This window comes from Salvelinus alpinus, chromosome 1 (genome assembly GCF_045679555.1).
Source record: "Salvelinus alpinus chromosome 1, SLU_Salpinus.1, whole genome shotgun sequence".
NCBI classification, from domain to species: domain Eukaryota; kingdom Metazoa; phylum Chordata; class Actinopteri; order Salmoniformes; family Salmonidae; genus Salvelinus; species Salvelinus alpinus.
The window spans coordinates 46,939,425-46,948,034 of NC_092086.1; positions in this window are offsets into that span (position 1 = coordinate 46,939,425).

Sequence of the window (8,610 nt, forward strand, 5' to 3'; positions counted from 1 at the left end):
TCCCTCTCTCGCTCTCTCTCTCTATCGTTCCGTTCCTGCTCCCAGCTGTTCCTCATTCTCCTAACTACCTCATTTACTCTTTCACACCTGTCCCCTATTTTGCCCTCTGATTAGAGTCCCTATTTCTCCCTCTGTTTTCCGCTTCTGTCCTTGTCGGATCCTTGTTTGATGTTTGCTGTTCTGTGTCCTTGTTCCGCCCTGTCGTGTTTTTGCCTTCTTCAGATGCTGCGTGTGAGCAGGTGTCTATGTCAGCTACGGCCTGTGCCTTCCCGAAGCGACCTGCAGTCTGTGGCCGCGTCTCCAGTCGTTCCTCTCTACTGACGAGAGGATTTCAGTTTTCCTGTTTTGGATTTACCTATGATAATATCCAGGAGTATCGGTTTTTGTTTAAGACTGGAATAAAGACTCTGTTTCTATTAAGTCGCTTTTGGGTCCTCATTCACCTGCATAACAGCCACTCCAATTCCTTGACTTTGTTGTCCTTAAGCCATTTTGCCACAACTTTGGAAGTATGCTTGGGGTCATTGTCCATGTGGAAGACCCATTTGAAACCAAGCTTTAACTTCCTGATGATGTCTTGAGATGTTGCTTCAATATATCCACATAATTTTCCAACCTCATGATGCCATCTATTTTGCACCAGTCCCTCCTGTAGCAAAGCACCCCCACAACGTGATGCTGCCACCCCCGTGCTTCACGGTTGGGATGGTGTTCTTTGCTTGCAAACCTCCCCCTTTTTCCTCCAAACAAAAGGATGGTCATTATGGCCAAACAGGTCTATTTTCGTTTCATCAGACCAGAGGACTTTCTCCAAAAAGTACGATCTTTGTCCCCATCTGCATTTGCAAACAGTAGTCTGGCTTTTTTATGGCGGTTTTGGTGCAGTGGCTTCTTCCTTGCTGAGTGACCTTTCAGGTTATGTCGATAAAGGACTCGTTTTACTGTGGATATAGATACTTTTGTGCCCGTTTCCTCCACCCTCTACACAAGGTCCTTTGCTGTTGTTCTGGGATTGATTTGCACTTTTCGGCACCAAAGTACGTTCATCTCTAGGAGACAGAACACGTCTCCTTCCTGAGCGGTATGACGGCTGCGTGGTCCTATGGTGTTTATACTTGCGTACTATTGTTTGTACAGATGAACATGGTACCTTCAGGCGTTTCGAAAATGCTCCCAAGGATGACCCAGACCTGTGGAGGTCGACAATTTCTATTCTGAGGTCTTGGCTGATTTCTTTTGATTTTCCCATGATATCAAGCAAAGAGGCGCTGAGGGAGGCCTTGAAATACATCCACAGGTACACCTCCTAACCGACTTGCCGAAACTATAATTTGTTAACAAGAAATTTGTGGAGCAGTTGAAAAACGAGTTTTAATGACTCCAACCTAAGAGTGTGTGTAAACTTCCGACTTCAACTGTACATCATATAGTCATCAGTGAAATTGCCTAAATATTCAGAGTTTTAATACTCATTAAATACTCAGAGATGCTGATGCTGTTGGTTGGGGTGACAAGATAAAGAATCAAGATGCCTTCTGACATGTCACTAGTCCTGCTGCTGCCAGAAGGTGCTATTATTCCTTGCGTCTTTTGGCATTTACCTATGGCCACTCTCCGCTGGGCGTAAAAATCTAATGTTTCCGCGTTTAAGCGATTAGTGATGTACAGGTCAGCTGTTTGTTCACCCGCAATTGCTAATAACCCACCTGCAACTGCCTGACTAAATGTGATAAAGAGAAAGTCTGAAGCCTGCACCCGACCCAAACCCGCAAATATAAAAATGCTCTGTAGCTTACAGTCAGAGATTTTAGAACGATTTTTTGACAAGGGGGTGTGTGGGGTAAACAGTGGTGTAAAGTACTTTAAAGTACTACTTACTTAGTTTTTTGCAGTATCTGTACTTTACTTTGCAATTCATTACTTTTACTTCACTATATTCCCAATGAAAATAATGTACTTTTTACTCCATACATTTCCCCTTACACCCAAAAGTAGTCATTACATTTTGACAGGAAAATGGTCCAATTCCCGCACTTTTCAAGAGAACATCCCTGGTCATCCCTACTGCCTCTGATCTGGCGGACTACCTAAACACTAATGCTTCATTTGTAAATTAATGTCTGAGTGTTGGAGTGTGCCCCTGGCTATCCGTAAATAAAAAAATATTCACAAATTGTGCCATCTGGTTTGCATAATATAAGGAATTTGAAATTATTCATACTTTTACTTTTGATACTTAAGTATATTTTTGCAATTCCATGTACTTTTGATAATAGAGTATATTTAAAACCAAACACTTTTAGACTTTTCCTCTAGTATTTTACTGGATGACTTTCACTTTTACTTGAGTCATTTTCTATTAAGGTATCTTTACTTTTACTCAAGTATGACATTTGACTACTTTTTCCACCACTGGGGATAAATATATACACAGTTCCAGTCAACATTTTGGACACACCTACTCATTCAAGGGTTTTTCTTTATTTTTACTATTTTCTACATTGTGGAATAATAGAGAAGACATCAAAACTATGAAATAACACATATGGAATCATGTAGTAACCAAAAAACCTTGTCACAACACAACTGATTGGCTCAAACGCATTAAGAAGGAAAGAAATTCCACAAATGAATGTTTAACAAGGCAAACCTGTTCATTGAAAAGCATTCCAGATGACTACCTCATGTAGCTGGTTGAGAGAATGCCAAGAGTGTGCAAAGCTGTCATCAAGGCAAATGGTGGCTACTTGAAGAATCTCAAATAAAATATATATTTTGATTTGTTTAACACTTTTTCGGTTACTAGACATGTGTTGTTTCATAGTTTTGATGTCTTCACTATTATTCTTCAATGTCGAAAATAGTAAAAAATAAAAATAAAGAAAACCCCTTGAATGAGAATCCCTTGAATGTGTCCAAACTTTTGACTGGTACTGTTTTATATTAAGTAATTTATACTGAACAAACATATAAATTCAACATGTAAAGTAATGGTGGCATGTTTCATGAGCTGAAATAAAAGATCCGAAATTGTCCATACTTACAAAACATTTTTGTGCACAATGTGTTTACATCCCTGTTAGTGAGCATTCCTCCTTTGCCAAGACAATCCAACTGACAAGTGTGACATATCAAGAAGCGGATTAAACAGCATGATCATTACACAGGTGCACCTTGTGCTGGGGACAATAAAATACTATTCTAAAATATGTAGTTTTGTCACAACACAATGCCACAGATGTCTCAAGTTCTGAGGGAGCATGCAATTGGCATCCTGACTGCCAGAATGTCCATCTGAGCTTTTGCCAGAGAATGTAATGTTAATTTCTGTACCATAAGCCACTTCCAATGTCGTTTTAGAGAACTTGGCAGTACGTCCAACCGGCCTGACAACTGCAGACCACGTGTACGGCATCGTGTGGGCGAGCTGTCAACGTTGTGAACAGAGTGGCCACGGTGGCTTATGGTATGCGCAGGCATAAGCTACTGACAATAAACACAATTGCATTTTATCGATGGCAATTTGAATGCACAGAGATACAGTGATGAGATCCTGAAGCCCATTGTCGTGCCATTCATCCATTGCCTCATGTTTCAGCATGATAATGCACGGCCCCATGTCGCAAGGATCTGTACACAGTTCCTGGAAGCTGGAAATGTCCCAGTTCATCCATGGGCTGCATACTCACCAGACATGTCACCCTTTGAGCATGTTTTGGATGCTCTGGATCGACATCTACAACAGTGTGTTCCAGTTCCGCCAATATCAAACAACTTCGCACAGCCATTGAAGAGTGGGACAACATTCCACAGGCCACAATCAACAGCCTGATCAACTCTATGCGAAGATGTGTCACACTGCATGAGGTAAATGGTGGTCACACCAGATACTGACCGGTTTTCTGATCCACGGGGCAACAGATGCACGTCTATTCCCAGTCATGTGAAATCCATTAGATTAGGGCCTAATGAATATATTTCAACTGACTGATTTCCTTATATGAAGGGTAAATCAGTAAAATCTTTGAATTTGTTGTATGTTGCATTTATATTTGTGTTCAGTATAGTTATCTCTAGCTGTCAAACAGTAATGTTAGCTAGCTCGCTCAGGGTGCGTGTGTAGCTCTCCGGTAGTAATAGACAAAGTAACTCACACACACAAACCTCATACACACGCAGACTCATGTACTCACACTGATTGTACATAATATTAGGAACACCTTATCTTTTGTCTTACCCATTCACCCTCTGAATGGCACATATACACAATCCATGTCTCACTGATTGAAATGGATTTAACAAGGGATCATAGCTTTGAACTGGATTCACTTGGTCAGTCTATGTCATGGAAAGCGCAGGTGTTCCTAATGTTTTGTGCACTCAGTTTGTGTGTATATAGATATCTCTCTCTCTGACACACATACTCACAAACACATCCAACGTTGCGAGAAGGAGGTAGCTGCAACCCAATATTGGCGACCGAAGTGTGGGTGTGTCGAAAGGAAAGGAGTGGGTGTGTGGAAAGCACTCTGCTATAGGTTACACCAAAGACAGAAGAGTATGGTTTAGAAACTGTGTTGTCAGACGGTTTTCATTGAGCAGTGTTGTTTATTTATTTTTCGTCTCTTACCACGCCGCTACCGTACATTTGAGCTACAGTACCGTGAGAGTTTGGACTTTTGTTTTGAAGCCACAGGATGAGTCTTGAGTCGGATTTCACTGTTATAAACAAATAATTTTACATTCAGTTTATTTTTTATAAAAATGATTGATGATGGGTGTACTGTTGCTTTATGGGTTGTATGCGTGTGCTTACTGTGACTATCACCCTGATATTGGCTACTAGGTAGCTACTTCCCACGCCGTTGCCGGACAGTAGTGCTTGTCAAGCAGGAGCGAAGGGCACTGTGTCCCGGTGTCTTTCATGCCCTTCCTATTGAGTAGTAGACTATGTATGTATCAAGGTGACATCTAGATGGTTATTGTAAGCGCTGCGTTAATCGAATCCGGTATCAGGATAAATAAAAAGCAAGGTCTGCTAACTTTCTTTAATTATGTTTAATTAACGCAAGCAATAAATGGCAAATGCAATTTTCGTATATACGGGTTCACTGTATCACCGCGCAGGGTTGAACAGGGAACTCTGAAACAACAGTTATTATACTATGACAGCCATCTGTTGGCCTATCACAGTAGAGGCTGAGCGTGGTTTAAACTTTGCTCAGCCTATCGCTGGCACTCAGACTTGTCCCAGTCTCTTGGTGCTCTCCGGTGTCCGCATCTGGTCTTTGGGTAGATTAGATCTGTCTTGTTCCGCTCCCCAGATGCTACACTCAAACAGTTCCTAATATGGTATTGTCCAGTGTCCTACCCTCCCTGGTTGGCCTGGAGATATGCACCCCTCCCCTCTCCAGATTGACCACAGCTTTTGTAGCAAGTCACTCTATGTTGCTCAGTCTTTACACACATACACACACACACATCTGCATTGTTTGTGTGTGTGTGTAACAAAACAATATTCATCTTCAAACAATATGGTAGCGGGCCATAATGCATAAACATAAATCCTAACATTATTAATATTAGTTATTTCTTGTGTAGGCTGCTATCAACGATATGTATAACTAACACAAGATACTTCATCTGTGTCGTTTACAGTGGGAGGAAATTAAGAATAGTGGGCAGAACAAGCAAGGAGGTGAGCAAAGCCAAGTACAAGCTAGTGAGATCCTATTGGCGCGTTGTAGCATGTATTTGCATATTTCCGTCAGGCACTTCACAAAGGAGGCATTCCCTATGTGCACAAACTCAATTCTACCTTGCACTCCTAAACAACACATTTATCTTTTACTTTGGCAAAGTGCCAAGTCTATAAAACTTAATGCACTGTGTTTGTTTTGGTAACAGAAACATGTATTGAGATCAGATGTTTCATCGATGACAACATTTGCAGAATGTCGGCCCAGTTTCACCTTGTTCCATCCTCTCCCACTACCTGCGTTTGGACTTCCTCAACACCACATGTGGTGGTGAGAAAACATTCTAAATGGATGCTTCAGCTTTATAGCCGCTGTGACGTGTCTGGGTTACCCATTCTGGCTGTGCTGCTATCTTACATTAAATAAAAAATGGCCACGTTACCTACCGCCGGCGACAAGACCGTGATACCCAGTAGGAAGCAGGCACGCTGATACAACGTCAACCAAAACGGTCTTGAGTGGCAACAAATCTGCCCACTTAGCTGATTCACTTTCCATAAACCCACTCCTTTTGACACACCCACTCGCACATACCCCGGTTGTCATATTGGGCTGCAGCTACCCATACTTGAGCGAGAAACACACTTTTCATGCCACTTCAATACCGATGTGACATTTTCGTAGCAGATTAGGAGACTGAGGTTAAGGTTAGGAAAAGAGTTTGGGAAAATGCTCTCCTAATCTGCTATGAAAATCACTTTGTATCAAAGTGTGCTGAAAAGATTGCGCCCCACACTTGAATGCTGTTGTCCCATGTACAGTTGAAGTCGAAAGTTTACATACACTTAGGTTGGAGTCATTAAAACTTGTTTTTCAACCACTCCACAAATTTCTTGTTAACAAACTATAGTTTTGGCAAGTCGGTTAGGACATCTACTTTGTACTTGACACAAGTAATTTTTCCAACAATTGCTTACAGACCGATTATTTCACTTAAAATTTACTGTATCAAAATTCCAGTGGGTCAGAAGTTTACATACACTAAGTTGACTGTGCCTTTAAACAGCTTGGAAAATGTCAGAAAATTATGTCATGGATTTAAAATCTTCTGATAGGCTAATTGACATTATTTGAGTCAATTGGAGGTGTATCTGTGGATGTATTTCAAGGCCTACCTACAAACTCAGTGCCTCTTTGCTTAACATCATGGGAAAATCAAAAGAAATCAGCCAAGACCTCAGGAAAACAATTGTAGACCTCCACAAGTCTGGTTCATCCTTGGGAGCAATTTCCAAACGCCTGAAGGTACCATGTTCATCTGTACAAACAATAGTACGCAAGTATAAACACCATGGGACCACTCAGCCGTCATACCGCTCAGGAAGGAGATGCGGTCTGTCTCCTAAAGGTGAACGTACTTTGGTGCGAAAAGTACAAATCAATATCAGAACAACAGCAAAGGACCTTGTGAAGATGATGGAGGAAACGGGTACGAAAGTATCTATATCCACAGTAAAACAAGTACTATATCGACATGACCTGAAAGGCCGCTCAGCAAGGAAGAAGCCACTGCTCCAAAACCGCCATAAAAAAGCCAGACTACATTTTGCAACTGCACATGGGGACAAAGATTGTACTTTTTGGAGAAATGTCCTGTGGTCTGATAAAACAAAAATAGAACTGTTTGGCAATAATGACCATCGTTATGTTTGGGTAAAAAAAGGGGGAGGCTTGCAAGCCGAAGAACACCATTCCAACCGTGAAGCATGGGGGTGGCAGCATCATGTTGTGGGAGTGCTTTGCTGCAGGAGGGACTGGTGCACTTCACAAAATAGATGGCATCATGTGGCAGAAAAAATATGTGGATATATTGACGCAACATCTCAAGACATCAGTCAGGAAGTTAAAGCTTGGTCGCAAATGGGTCTTCCAAATGGACAATGACCCCAAGTTGTGGCAAAATGGCTTAACGACAAAAAAGTCAAGGTATTGGAGTGGCCATCACAAAGCCCTGACCTCAACCCTATAGAAAATATGTAGGCAGAACTGAAAAAGCGTGTGCGAGCAAGGAGGCCTACAAACCTGACTCGGTTACACCAGCTGTGTCAGGAGGAATGGGCCAAAAACTTATTGTGGGAAGCTTGTGGAAGGCTACCCGAAACGTTTGACCCAAGGCAATGCTACCAAATACTAATTGAATGTATGTAAACTTCTGACCCACTGGGAATGTGATGAAAGAAATAAAAGCTGAAATAAATAATTCTCTCTACTATTATTCTGACATTTCACATTCTTAAGATAAAGTGGTGATCCTAACTGACCTAAGACAGGGAATTTTTACTAGGATTAAATGTTAGGAATTGTGAAAAACTGAGTTTAAATGTATTTGGCTAAGGTGTATGTAATCTTCCGACTTCAACTGTTTATAAAGACATTAAACGCTGGGCCGTTTCTTTACCGTTTTTCACACTGCGTATTCATATACTGTATTCTTCACATTGCTCATTCTAATAGTTTTTATTTAACTAGGCAAGTCATTTAAGAACAAATTCTTATTTACAATGACGGCCTAACCCGGCCGTGATTGGGAGTCCCATAGGGCAATCGGAATCGAACCCATAGTGACTGTCTGTAGTGACGCATCTAGCACTGAGCAGTGCCTTAGACTGCTGCGCCACTCGGGAGCCACATAATATACTGTATCTACTACTGTACATTGCATTTTGTTAGCAACACTGGATTCTTGACATAGCTCACTGTAATATATCTAATGCTGTATGTTACATATCATTATTTAGACATTTATTTTTGGTTTATATACAGTGCCTTCAGAAAGTATTCAGACCCCTTGACTTTTTCCACTTCGTTAGGTTACAGCCTTATTCCAAAATAGATTCAATCGTTTTTTCCC